The 15160-nt window shown below is 36.7% G+C and overlaps 1 long non-coding RNA gene across 3 annotated transcripts in view; it reads left to right on the top strand.

Annotated features, from left to right (window-relative positions):
* Positions 1-236: 236 nt before the first annotated feature.
* The window catches only part of LOC140608180 (uncharacterized), a 54372-nt gene continuing 39448 nt past the window's right edge, over positions 237-15160 (top strand). The window contains exons 1-8 of one of the 3 annotated variants that reach the window (XR_012010200.1): positions 237-604; positions 1085-1202; positions 1924-2000; positions 2893-2944; positions 3485-3524; positions 4444-4625; positions 7587-7638; positions 8513-9734. This is a non-coding gene — a long non-coding RNA (uncharacterized lncRNA). Of the gene's footprint in view, positions 605-1084; positions 1203-1923; positions 2001-2892; positions 2945-3484; positions 3525-4443; positions 4626-7586; positions 7639-8512; positions 9735-15160 lie in introns of those variants that run through there. The other 2 variants (XR_012010199.1, XR_012010201.1) reach the window with 2 other exon arrangements.

Below are 15160 nucleotides of genomic sequence, written 5' to 3'. Positions count from 1 at the left end.
TGGATAGTGTAGCTCATTGGAGAATTACAGAACTAGAGGCAAAGGTTAGGCAATATGATCCTGCTCCAATAGGTATTGCTTTAATGATACAGATAATGACTTGTTTTTATAAAGCTTCTTTCCATCTCACAAACAGAAAGCACTCTATAGACATTATCACATAATGATTTTGAGAAGTTGCTAGGCTACGAGTACTATGTGATTGTTTCCATTCTGCACAGGGATTCTAAGTAATTTGCTTATGTTCACGTAGAAAGATGGCAGAAGAAGAAAAACCCCAATACATGAGCTTCTAAAATCCCACCTAGATATTTGGAATCTCCAAGTAATTTGGGGGCAGTCTACATTACAAATACTCTAGACATCTAAGATTACTTAGCGTAAATCATTTTGCACTGTGAAATCTGACAGTATGGCATCAGATTGAATTGGAAATCCAGTTTAATTCAATAAGTCTAGTAATCAATCATCAGGTTCACAGAACCAATCTATTTGACAACTGGAAGGAATAAGTAGTGAGACAACCCACCATTTCAGCCTATTTGACTTTCAACCCACTTGGACAAATACAATGTGCCAGACACTATCCTGCATACAACTGGAGGTAAAGAGGTTCTTAAGGACTTACTGTCAAGTGAAATAAGAAACACAGAAGGAGATGGAGATGGAGATGAAGATCTAGCTGTTGCTATAGATATATATTCATACTAATATAATGTTGTAATAGACAAAATGCATCAGATAGTAAGTCAAGGAGATGTTCACATTGATGGGGAATCTGGAAAACCCTTATGGAAAGACATGATTTCAGTGATTTTGCACCTACTAAGTTGAGTTTTGAGAATCACAGGAGATAAGAGTGTTGGCAAGGATGAGGAGAAAAAGGAATCCCTGTGCACTGTTATTGCGAATGTATATTGCTACAACCACTGTGGAAAGAGGAATTTTTCTTTGAAAAGTTAAAAATATAAATACCATATGATCCAGTAATTTTAGTATTTAACCAAAGAGTATTGCTGAATATTTAACCAAAGAAAATGGAAACACGAATTCAAAAATATATATACTCTTATGTTTATTTCAGTATTATTTACAATAGCCAATATATGGAAGCAACCTAAATGTCCATTCATTGACAAATGGATGAAGAAGATATGTTATCTACCCAAGATACACAATGGAATATTATGCTGCCATAAAAGGTTGGTGTTGCGCCATCTGTGACAACATGGAGAGACCTAGATGATATTGCGCTAAATGAACTAAGTCAGCCTGAGAAAGACAAATGCCAAATGATTTAACTCATATGTAGAATCTAAAAAATATATATAAACAAGCAAAAGTCAGAACCAGACCTATAAATACAGAAAACAAGCTGAAGATTGCCAGAGGGGGGTGGGGTCAAAGATATTGAAATAGTGCTGTATGGTGACAGATGGTGGCTACATTTGTGATGAGCGTAGTTTAAAGGATAGAGAAGTTGAATCAGTATGTTGTACACCCAAAACTAGTGTAACATTTTGAGTCAACTATAGTCAAATGATCAAAATAAACCCTCAATGCTACTTCGAAGTATGAGGTGGTGATATTGAATTGTATTTGTCTTAATGGTCATATATATATATATATATATATATATATATATATATATAAAACATCCTAAACAAGTTGTTCCTTACCTAACACAGGTACATAGTTTTTCAAATTCTCTTAGCATCTGGAAGTTGGCAACTGTTCACTTATACACATTATACTCCCTATTAAACAGTGCAAGGGATTAAAGCTGGGAAGGTAAAAACAAAAAACAAAAAAACAAAACAGGCTTCAGTATAATTAAATGGGAATTTCTTTCACCAAATAAAATAAAGAAGAATAACATTTTAAAAAGCATTTTGGGGACAGATATGTCATTGTGTATTTTAGGAGAAATGCATGAGGGACTGAAGAGGAAAATCAAGACTATAAGAATATTTTAAATTGTGTGTTTGAGTTACAGAAAGGTGGGTGTCTTTTTGGCCTTCTGTATTTGTCTCAACAGACATGGTAAATTTTTGTAAAATATACATTTATGACTGAATTTTCTTAGTGTGAAAAATTGTGTGGGGAATATAGGAAAACTTAAGTGTATTTGGTATCACACCATGGCTGAAATGCTTTACATATTTTACTTGGTCTCACTCTCACATACACATACAGGGCAAAATAAATAAAATCAGAAAAATAACAGTGAATAATAGGTCATGGACACGAGACGAGGTCTCCTTGTCTCAAATTCTAGGCTGCCTCTCTCTATTGAGCTGAATATGTATAACAAAACCTATGGCTAACAAGTTCTCTATTAACTAATAACATAGCCAAGAAAAGTTAATTTGGGTGATAGCAAGTTTAATGGTATCCAACCCATTGTTTCTTGTATGACTACTCTTAATTTTTTTTTAATAAACCAGATAAAAAATCAGGACACCAAGGAACAGAAACCTCTCAGTGTTTCACTTAGACTTTCTTTGCCACTAATTATGTAACTCTCAAAATTATTTACAGGTCTCATAGCACAGAATAATTAAAGCAATATTTTAAAAGTATTTTTATTGTAAAAATTAAAAACATTTATAAGGTAATAGAATAGTATCATCAGCCCCACTTACTCAGCACCTGTCTTCAATAATTATCAATATTTTGTGAATCTAGATTTAGTCATACCACAGTATTTTTTCCCTGATGAATATTTAAAACACCAGGTGTTGTAAAATTTCACCTGTACACCTGTACCTCTACCAGATACTAACACTTAAAAAATCCATTATCACTCTGAAAACTATCAATATTAATTCTCCATTCTAATATCTAGTCCCTGATTATTTTTTTTCCCTGTGTGAAAATGTCCCTTTATAGTTGTTTTGCTTGAATCAGGATCCAAGCAAGGGCCACAGATTGCATTTGGTTGGTAAGTCTCTTAATATTTTTTTCATGACATTTATTGGTGGAACTAAATCTTTTAACTTGTTGAATATCCAAATTCTAAATTTAGCTCTTTGAATCCTGTGGTACCTTTAAACACACTCATCTATCTCCTGCATATATGGAAGCACTTGCTTCAATTCAGATTTCTGTTTTGTTTATGGGCAAGAATCTTTCATCAATGGTACTAAGTAGTTCCCATTGCGTCATAGCAGGAGACCCATGACGTTTGGTCTTTTAGTGATGACAACATTGCAGTGAGGTCAGATGATGCCAGTCTAATCCATTCATCATAAATCATTACAGAAAGGTGGGTGGTTAATGGTTTAAATTGTTTGACGGTAATTGCCTAGATCCATTCTTTCATTAGAGGTTTCAGAATAGTGACTTCATAATTCTCTTATGTCTTCTGCTTTTTGTCTTCAAATTTCTACTGTAGACATGAACTTTCTCGAAATATTGTGCTTATTTTGAAATAGTTTGTACAGGAGAGCAGATATTAAAGATTTGACTTTTTCTTTATAAGTTTTCAGAATAATGAATTGGTGTCCTAGCAATCTTCAAAGGTGAGCAATTAGTTTGTCTTTTCTTAGTATCATTACGAATGAGTGGATTTTAGCATATTTGTAGTCTTTATCCTGAATAATTTTGCTTTGAACTCTACTTATGATATTAATATAGATACTTTAGCGGGTTTTTTTTACCATTGCATTTATTTTTTAAAATTGTCACAAAATATATATAACATAAAATTTACTCACTCATATATCCTGGAAATCCACGTTTCCTAGCCCCAACCCAAACATCCTCAGCCACTCCATTAACCAGCTATTCTTATTCTCAGACTCAGGGGATATAGCATCTCAGTATATAAAGTCATGAATCCCTTTCCTTTTAGCAAGGGTACCTTGACATATTTAGGTCCGTGGTCCTCTGGCCAGTCTGCATATCCTTGTGAAAGATTTGGACCTAAAGCGAAGGGACATAGAGCATTTCTCAACCGTGGGATATCTGGGGAGAATTGTCAAGTGAGAAATGGATGGCATCACTTAGGTATGCCTCTCCTCTTCCTTTCCTGGTTTCCACATCTCTAATAAGACTGGAGTGGGAGGAGCTATAAAATTCTGTAACCATATAAAGCTACCCAAAGGAAAAGAAGGTGGACTTTCCTGAGATATCTCATTCTTCTGTTGTGGTTCAGTCATGTAGATGAGTCTACATGGCCAGTCTTGCTGCGTGGAAGTCCATGGTTGTCCAGGAACCCAAAAAGTTTCTTTTCTGCCTTTTTTTTTAAAAGAAGACAATTTATGATGAGTTTCTTGGATTAGGCATAGTAAAATAAAGAGTTTCCTTTGGCAGACTGTATTTTCTAAAGAAGGCCTCAATGATATCACTCATCTTGCATGCTTTTATTCAGTGTGGCCATTTATATAACCTATTCCTCTCGTCCATTTCTCTTGAAATTCGGTGAGCTCATAACCACAGAAGTCAGCTGAGTATGGCAGAAAGATGCTGCAACTAAGTCCTAAGTGGTGGTGCAGCTTCTGCCTTCTTGGCTGGGATGTTCACTGTTGGAGCCCTGCGTCGCGGTGTAGGAAGTCCAGCCACCTGTCACAGGCATCTGGGCTTCTGAAGATCCTCAGACAAAGTGGAGAGACCACACAGAGGTGATTATGGTAGAAACAGCAGCTGAAGTCCCAGCTAACAGTGAGCTTCAAATGAAAACATGCTAGCATAGTTTTTTTTTTAATGGTGCACACATAATTAAATATCCATATGCAAAAAATGACCTATGATTCAAATCTTACAGCAGGTACAAAAATTAGCTCCTCAAAATTAATCTAAATGTAAAACTTTTAACTATTAAAGCTTTGAGAAGAGTATGTAGGAGAAAATCTTTGTGATCTTAGGTACTATTTCTTAGACAAGACACAAAAAAAATTCAATTTGTGGAAAACGCTATTTAGTGGCCGTCATCAAAAATAAGAATTCATAAAAATAGAAGAATCAAAGCTATTATTTAGTGGACATCATCAAAAATAAGAATTCATAAAAATAGAAGAATCAAAGCTATTATTTAGTGGACATCATCAAAAATAAGAATTCATAAAAATAGAAGAATCAAAACTATTGTACTGAAAACCACAGTTTCTAATTCTGCAGTGCTTGGAAGAACCAACCATAGGATACAAAAGGCAAAGCAGTTAATATTAGCTCAGCTAAACTTAGAAGAAGTTTGGGTCAGAAGAAACTAGAAATTGTGGGTGTTATAAAGACTGCAAGAGTATAAGATAACTTTTGGGGGGTGGTGGAAATGTCATATATCTTGATTGTGGTGGTGGTAATACACTGTATGCATGGTCAAAAGTCAGAACTGTACACTAAAAAAGAGTGACTTTATTGAATATGAAATATCCTTCAATAAACATGATTTTTTAAACCAGTAGGAGTCATAGTTCCAGTGTGACTTAAACCTTTGAGACTTGATTTACATTTCAGTGAAAAATCATCTTTGCTTATCTCCCAGTAACTATTTTTTAGTTCCTTCATGTGAAAATCATCTTTATTATATTTTCAAATATTTAAACATGAAGTGAAATTATTTATTCCACTGTGGTTAATGGGCTATATCTGGGTGTCAAATCCACCTTTTTTCGCTCCTCACTGGCTTTTGATAACTTGTATAATTATTTCTAATACGGGTTTTATAAGAAAAATTTACATCAGTAGGAAAACGCCTAGAGTAAGGTCAATGTCAAAAAAAAATGCTAATATTCTGGTAATTGTGAAAATTTAAAATAATGATTGCTTTGCTAGAGTTTTGGGGATACGAGGAATTAGCATTGATGACTTGGTGTTATTCTGGAATTCCTCCATGAAAGGCAGCACTCAATCACTTGTGAAAGTGCTGAGACTCACTAGGCATGATTATGTAATGTCCTCTTATCATTCCAGCAATAATAATAACACTAATGATATAGAAAAGTAAAATTTTCAAGTCTCAATGTGTAGAAAAATAGGCAGTTTTGCGTAGGCTTGCACTCTGTAATCACACTTCATGAGCTAATATTTTAATGACATCTCCTGGATAATAATTAGCCATCTCAGCTTCTTACTTGTCATCTGAAAACTACAGTCACTGTTTCAGGCTTACCAGATATTGTTTCCTCCTCTTTCTTTTCAGTGAATAAGATATTAATATTCTTTATTTGGAAAATGCTCTTCCCAACTGTGCTAAAATTTCACCCTCATACAGAATTTCCCTAACTTATCAGGTGTACTTTGGTTGCAAGAGCAGACTGAAGTATACTCACTAAAAATTCTGTCCAGTTTTTCATTTCAATACATGCTTGAATCGCCTATGGAGTCAACCAGAAGAATCTGGCTAATTGCAGTATTTTGGTAAATAGCTTGTTTATTTTTTTTAAAGTCTAGGATATAGATCTATCTTCTAATTGTTTCTTTTTATTTTTAAAACCGTGAAATCGGGAAAAGGAGGCTCTGAGCTAGCTCTAGCTCATCCCATCTTTTCGATGCAAATTTAGACATTTCTCAATGATTTTAATGCTAGAATAGGAACAACTCTGGGCTCATCTAAATGTCAGGCTGGGATGAGGTTGGGTTCTGTCCCAAAGGACCCATTAATGCGGGAATCAGGGATGCTGCATTGGGAGCCACAGTGCTCCTTCTCAGTGCTCTAGGGGCCAACTAAAGACAAAGAGGGAAAATAGCTGGTATTAGCTAAGTTTCAAAGAGGACTGGATCATAGGGAACCAAAAGTGTGGTATGTTACAAAAACTAGTTTTCTCTCTTGCCTCTCTGAACTCTATACTCTTCGCCGGTGACTGCTTAACTATAGCAGAATGAGCAACAGACTGGGAATCAGAAGAGTGGCATAGGAGTCCCAGCACCACTACTATAGTCTTATCATCCTGTACGTGTTGGTGCTAAGTATTCCAAGTCTCCATTTACTTACTTCCAAAATGAGAGCGTTGAATTAAATTATTTCCCTGGCTTCTTGAAGCTTAAAACCAAGCTGTGTTGAGATAGGGGAAGAACTGACTCTATGTTAGTTTAATATGTGCTAAAGCCTAAAGATTTATTCATGGAAGAAATATTACAATTCTAATTTAAAGGAATTTCCCCACTACTGGATCTGTGATACGTAAATCTCTCATTGTCTTTCTGGACACATCACAATTACATTTTGCACCCTGGCATTTTTGCATTCAACTGGCTTAATTTCATGCCTTTTGGACTTCTGCTCCCTACTCCAACACAAGAAGGAGGCAATGACTTATAAAGAAATAGTGCAGGTTGGAGGGTAGAGCAAGATGGTGGGTAAAGAGTATATTCTACTTAATATTGGCCAGGCTCTTTGAGTTATTGTATATAAAATGGATAACATAATGCTTGGCTTACATAATTGGACCAGAATAGATGCAGGCTATTCTACCCTCAGCATTTTACATACTTTTCAAAAACATTCCATTAAATAATCAGGATTGCCCCATATCATCTACATTTTTCAAATGAAGAAATAGACAGTGTAAGTTGAAGAGAGGTATGGAGTTTTAAATTTAAAGAGAACCTAAAAGGCCATCTTGTTCAATCTTTTCATTATTCAGACAAGAAAATCAAGCACCAGAGAAATTGAGGAATCTGTCTGTGGCCACGCAGGTAAGTGACCAAACTGTTTCTTCGATCTTTTGACTCCTAGGCCAGTGCTCCTTCTGTACCAGAGTGCTATCACTGTCCAAGTTCTCCTTTCCTCTTAAAAAAGACCATGTGACTTCTTGTGATGAGTACCGGGTGTTGTATGGAAGTATTGAATCACTGTATTGTATGCCTGAAACTAATTTTACACTGTATGTTAACTAACTAGAATTTAAATAAAAATTTTTTAAAAACCCAATTTCAGATAGGGAAATTTAGTAACTCAAAGTTACCTCTGGACAAGCTTGTAAACAAAGATACATTAAAAAAGAAAAGGTTCAAATTCAATTGAGACAAATACAGATTAGCTTGTGGGTCATAGGATTTGAGTTTTCTGGTTGACAGCTCTCAATACTTAGTATTGCCTAAGAATATTTAAGATTTTAAGATGCTTTGGTTGAATTAATGGACCTTTATTCATTAGGAAGACCTGGGTTGATAAAAGATCCCAAACTCCCTGTTCTAGAAAGAGTGAAATCAATCTGGGTTTGGTATTCACTTATGAGCCCCATGAAAAATTTGTGTTCCATCTTTTTTTTCCTCATGATTGAGATGAAGTATATGAATATATGAATGAGATAGTTGAAGAGAAAAGTAAGTTCATTTTCCTTGTTCTCAATAGTATCCATCAAAGGCTTTCTGTATATTGTGCACTGTGAGTTTTCATCAGTTGAGGGCGTAGTATAGTTTTAAGTTTAAGATCACAGCTGCTCCTAGCTTTTTGGGGGAATTTGCCAAACTCTCCTGAGTGTCTCTGAGGTTAATCTTGGTTAATCAGGCCTTGATGAAAGTGACAAATCTCTAACTTGAGTTTCACCCTTTTCCCTCACATGTCCAGGGGACTTCTGAAATGAGAAGTTCCCAGAGTAGAAATCTCCTGGGTACCTCAATCCAGCAAAAGCTCCATTCTTCATCATTCATAGGCCCACTTTGGTCCTGGCTTGCAAATCTGAGCCTGGATTACATCCTTCTGCAATCACGGTGATTGGACCAAAAATGCATGGCCATGCTCCGAGAGAAATCCCACTCTTTCTTTAGAAATCACAGGCTCCTGTAGCAGGTTTGTCCAACATTTCAAGTTTTGCAGGAATTGAATTTTGCCTGATTCCTCAGGAGATCTTTGAAGCAGCAACTTTCATATCTCTTGGGAGAACCTACAGACTTTAATGATTTATAGGGTGTGAAACGGTAAAATCATATTTAAGGCTGCCAACAGTAAATGGGACAAGGGTATGGAGTCAGGGCAGGAATTCATTTAAACACGGCATATACTGAAAACAAGCTGAATTCTGGGGGGAATGAACCAAAGGAGTACTGTGACATTGTTTATCTTTGTAGCCACTAAAAATGTCAAAATATGTGTCTATCCTGAGAGAAGTCAGTGTTGTTTGCAAACTGTACACCGACAGGGTATCAAATGATTTATGGAATCTACACTGCAAAGTTCCTCTGCCAATAGCAAAATACTGCCCCAGTTGCTAGAAAGCAAACATTTGGTGGGCTACGTAGGGCAACATATTCCCGTCCATGTCTTCACCTCTGATCAGTCTCATATGTTCAATGTTCATTGCTAGGACAAATATATCTGTTGATAATTTCACTCTCATGTATATATGAGATTTTTTTTTAGAAAATAAATCATTTTACTGAAATTGTTTTTCTTATAAGAAAGATGGTAACAAATATGTCAATGAGCCTACCTATAACATCTGTGCATAGTATATAAATAGGGATTTACTACTGTACCCCTTTGTACTACTCTGCATATTTTCCTATTTTTCAAAATCAAAATAACTTTTAAAAAAATGCCACAAAAGCAACTAAGAACTGAAAGCAGTTAAAACCTGTTCCTTAGTCTTAGGGTGAAAAGGTGCTAACTAGGATGAGGCAGGTCAGTGTCAGAAATTGCCCCTGGACAAAGCAAATCCTGGGTTTGCAGAAAGCCAACATCCAGATGTGGGTGAACAGGATATGCAACAAAATCATCCTCCCTCCTGGAGGCCAGACCAGTCTTCTGAGAACAGCTTTTCATCATTTTCATCATTATATATATATATACACACATATATACATATATATATAAACAGAAGGCCTATATATATATATATATATATATATATATATATATATATATATATATATCTATCTATCTATCTATCTTTGGGCCAATAGAAGGCCAAATATATATATTTACCTCCTAGACAAACTGTTGGTTTGCATCCAATATTAAAGGGAAAAAAAAGACCTTATTAAGAAAATACACATCTCCCTTAAAGATGACTATAGACAGAAATTGCTCCTGGGTGACAGAGGAAGAAAGGCTTGTGTTCCATGCACAGAGTGGGTATATCCAACCCACATGAGAGCTCTCAAAATGTATGGCCCCGTCTTAGACTTCTTTGGAAGCAAAATGAATAATCTACTAGTGGGGAACCAAGATTCTGGGCCAAATACTATTTTTTCCTATGTTGTGGGTAAGAATTTTTTACGTAGTTGCATCTTTTAGACATGTGTATGAACTTGCTTTCTCTTTTTAATCCTTAGTTTCAGCCTCTAGGTCATAATTTATGAGAGTGACATTCAGAGCTCAGAGACTCTTAAGTTTTCCAGAAGTTTTCAGGGGATTATAATTGTTTGATTATATACACTATTTTAAAATCACAGTTTAAAAACATCACGCCGCTCATAGGTGATATATGACAATTTTAACACGAGAAGAACCTTTAATTTGTTAATGTGTGGTCCTGGTAAATTTTGTGTACTTGAATATGTGCATATGTGCGTGTGCTTTCACATTTAAGACTTGGACTAAATCTTCTCCTACCATTTCCACAGATACGTGAACTTTTGTAAAAGGGTGAGCGAAATTAGAGAACTTGTAGGACTTTTATGCAAATTCAGTCTGTGTGTGTCTTTTTACATTAAATGTACAGGGAAGTACATATTTATGTTATATAAAAGCCTCGATATATCAAATGCCAAGAAACAGTTAGATATATCTTCTCAGTTGATGCCCCTGCCACCGAATAATCATTAATTAATTGAGTAATAAACAGTGAATATAGGATCAGCTGCATCACAATAAAGTTGATTATTAGATGGTTTTGGAACTTTAAAATTTTGGGTGCTTTTTCTTTAACTTTCATGTTCATAAGTTTCAACTTTTGGAATATAATTTCATACTCCTATTTAAAGTTTCAGAATCATGATTGCTGAATAATATCTTGAGGTTTCAAAGCAAGCTGTTAAAATTTCCACTTTTATAATGCTTATCTGTGTGAATTACATTTTTCTCATTACTATGCCACCCGAAGTATACAGGAATATATTGGATGTGGATTTTAATATAAGACTGTAACTGTCAATCACTCTCCTGATTTCAAATTTTTGTGTTTGTCAAGATGTTTCAAGGGGTTCTCATTGAATGATGTTAAAACAAGTATGTTTTGCATATTTTAAACATAAACCTTGTAATCAAATATCTCTTGTATCTATTTTATATATTGGGGTTTTGAAGGAAACTTCCTTTGAAGTAAGATTTTTGTTACTAAATATCTGGTACTAAAAAATATGACTCAGGAAGTCAGTGGTTTGCATCCATCCTATTTTTTTTAGCCTGCATGGTTTTGGACATAGAATTCATACCTTGAGGGACGCCTGGGGGGCTGCCTTTGGCTCAGGACCTGATCCTGGGGTGCCGGGATCGAGTCCCACATCGGGCTCCCTGCATGAAGCCTGCTTCTCCCTCTGCCTGTGTCTCTGCCTTTCTCTCTCTCTCATGAATAAATAAATAAAATATTTAAAAAAAAAAGAATTCATGCCTTGAAACTTCCAGTAATAGACAACTTTATTTAATTCCCATAGCAAAAGTCTTGGGATCAGGCTAAAACCCATCAGTTGCGGTGGTTTAGAACGAAAATAAAAACGTAATGTAATTGTGTGTCAGGAATATTCTACTGAGACAGGAGAGGAGGGAAGTTAGTAGGCACTGTTATTTCAGACCAGAAATTAAAGCACAATGTGCTGGGACGCACACAACCTGTACATGGAAGACACAGGTAACGAGGAGGAGCTGGTAATTTGAAAATGTTTACTCTTTGATTTGTGGTCATTTTTTTCCCCAGCAGATCTGCTTCCCAGTGGTTTTCCTTAGGAGAATATCAAAGCCCATTTCATTCCCTAAGCATAGCGGCAAATGAGTGGGAGGTATGATGCTGGAATGAAACACTGGTTCTCTGTCATTCAGAAGTGCCTAGTCACTGTGAGCATATTGCATTTGGGGACTGCTTATGTCTGTCAGCCCATCTATTGCATACGTCTCCTTTTATGTCTCCTGATGCATGTTCCAAAAAGGACCACCTGCTTTGTCATCCCTGAGGTGTCTGGGTCAGAGCACTGAAATGTGGAAACCACACAGGGGCAGTAAAACAAGTCACAGTGTAAGGTCTCATTTCCTCCATCCTAGCTCCCTTCTGAGTCACAAACTAGCCCCCTGGCCCTTGCAGCCCCTGATAATCCTCAACAATGTGCTTCTGTCTGATAAAGAGCTGTGGATTCTGTTGCCTTGAAATGACTCAGAGAGAGTCACAGAACGCATAACCCACCACTAGAGAGACACATCTGAGTCACGGAGGGTCATTTCAGTCGAGAGCTTGTCATAGCACTTAAATGCATGTGTCAAGGGCAGTCACTGTAATTCTGGGCAAAACCGTCCTCTCTACTCCAAAGATCATGATGTTTTGATGGTCACATTCTCAGTTGGTAGGTTCTAGCCAGGAGCAAAGAAGGCTGAATCAAGAGCTAAATATTAGAGAGTATGTAAGAAGGGATAAGTAAATTGAGATCAACAAGTTCCACTAAGCAGTTCAATGTCTTGTGGAGATGGTACAGTGTTTCCAGTTTCATCTCAGCTCTAACCAACTGTGTGACTCTTGGAGAGTTGCTCAGCCTCAGTGAATCCGTTTTCTTCATACTCACAAAGGGAATGTATTAAAGAGCACTAGGTGGCTCAGAATTGCAGACAGGGCTACAGAAACACAATCTACCCTAAGCTTTCAAGGCCAATAATGAAAACTGTGGAAGTGGCCTCATGAAGAACCTGCTGCTGCTGCTGCTGCCTGCACCTGCAAGAACCCAACCTAACTGCAACTGCTACCTTTTCCAGGAACTTGACTTTCCTACAACTGTCATTACTACTTTCAAAATGGGACTCCTCATGATTACCCATATCAACAATAAATGCCCTGGCAAGCCTTCACACTCACATTGCTCACTTCCCAATAGAAGTCTGATGTAGATGTATCTGATTGGTGGACCTGACTCAGGTGTCTCATTTGCCTCATAGTGAGAAGGGAGGCTGGAATGGCCAATTCTCCTGTATCAATTGTGCTGTTGGAAGGCAGAAGTGACAACAGGGGGAATTACAAAAATGTAAGGCAGGCAGAGAATGCACAACTTCCCTTTCATCCTTAGCCGTGTCCACAGGGCTGTCCTTTGTCCTCCTGCAGAGTCACTTTGCTAGCACCTAGGAAATGGGAATGAGGTTTGATAGATGAATATGTTCCCTTCTTTTCTCAGGGACATATCCTAGGAGAGGCATTAGCCAGACATATGACACTAGGATGGAACTCTGGGGATTAGAACTTGGTCAGGTGGAAGGTTTGCATAGGGCCAGCACAGATAAATCAGCTCTGTCATCAAGCAGAATCCAAAACATGAGACACCACCTAGAAGGACAAGGGCCAGGTTTATGTAAGAAAGGAATGGAAAGCAGTGTGCTGTCATGATAGAAATAAGGTGCTCCAAATAGTAACTGTGAAGGCCAAAGTATGCTCTGTTACCCAGGTGGATGGGACATCCTATAGAAATAACAATCTTTTCCTTTTGTACAGTTATATGAAGTTTGTAAAATAATCTCACACATTTTATATCATGTAATCTGAAGGTAAAGTAAGTGGTAATATCTCAGTTCTACAGATGTCCAAGGTTGGTGAGTAGAGGTAAAGTGGCTTTGACCAAGGCGACCTGGCTGCTCTGTGGAATCAGGACTCCAGCTAGATGTTCGTTCTTATTTAGGATCTTGAGCCGTGGCTAGCAGTATACAAAACATTTTCATAAGAAATTCTAGACAAAAATAGGGGAAGACAAATGTATTGTGGGAGTATTACTCATTTGACTTTACATGGGCTTACATGGAGATGTTTTAAATTTGATCTCATGGATATTTTCTCTAGATTTCTGACTGAAAACTCCGGAATCATGCAACTTAGGATTTGCACTTTAAATGAGCTTTGGGATGTTTTATTTCAGACGTTGCTCTATTTTGCCCTTCACACACCATCCTCACCCATCAGAGCAGGTGCTTGCTAATTATAAGAGAGACCAAATTCTTTAAACTCTCAGAAATGTTGCCTTCTTTGGTGACTCAGCTGTTGAGCTGAAAACAAATGACAGATCTTAAGAGAGAGAGAGAGACCTTACACACTTGGTTGGCTGTTTCAAAGCGACACATAGATTCCAAAAACTAACTCTTAGAGGTCTGGGACGTTCTTGGTCCTCGAAGTCTGGAGCTACCTCATGAGAGTACCCTTCCACTATTAAACTTCAGTGTCTCTCACAAAGGCCCCTGTTAGGATAAAGTCAGCCTCTGTAAGTCAGCACCAAATTAGTCAGATTTTTTTGTCATGTACAGAAGCTTTCCTGGTTTGCCTCTTTCTTTTTTCCCCCTTTTGCTTGTTTGTTTGGTTTCTTAAATTCCACATCAGTGGAATCATATAGTATTTATCTTTCTCTGATCAACTTTCTCTGACGGACTGTATTATTTAGCATAATATTCTCTAGCTCCATCCATGTCATTGTAAATGGCAAGATTTCGTTCTTTTTTTGTGGAGTAATATTCCATTGGGAGGTGGATAGGAGGATGGCTTAAATGGATAATGTGGAGTGAGAAGAGCACGTGTGGCGATGAGCTCCTGGAGTCGTATGGAAGCACTAAATCACTATATTGAACACTGCAACTAATATACTGTACGTTAACTGGATTTTTTTCTCCTTTTTAAAATTTAAATTCAATTTGGCACATATAACACCCAGTGCTCATCTTGTCATGTGCCTTCCTTAATACTTGTCACCCAGTTACCCCATCCCTCCACCCATCCTTTTATTTGTTTCCCAGAGAACTAAGTGAAATTTGAATAAATACTTAAAAAAAGCTTTCTACTGAATGGTACTTGTAAACCCTGAAACTGTTCAGAGTTATTGTCTATATGTCCACAGAGTAGGAGAAAAGTAAAAGTATACTTAATTATTTAATGGTTTTAGCTACTTTCCATTGTTAAGATATTTGAATTTTACTGCTTGTCCTACCTTCTTCCTTGGATTGTTATGAGTTAAAAAAAAAAAAAAGAGATATTGTCTGTGATAACTCTTTGAAAAGGATAAAGCACCCAACAAATTTTTGTGATTGTTTTAAAGGAACTGATAACTA

Source organism: Canis lupus, chromosome 17 (genome assembly GCF_048164855.1).
Source record: "Canis lupus baileyi chromosome 17, mCanLup2.hap1, whole genome shotgun sequence".
Lineage (NCBI taxonomy): Eukaryota > Metazoa > Chordata > Mammalia > Carnivora > Canidae > Canis > Canis lupus.
This window is presented reverse-complemented; position numbering and strand designations above follow the sequence as displayed.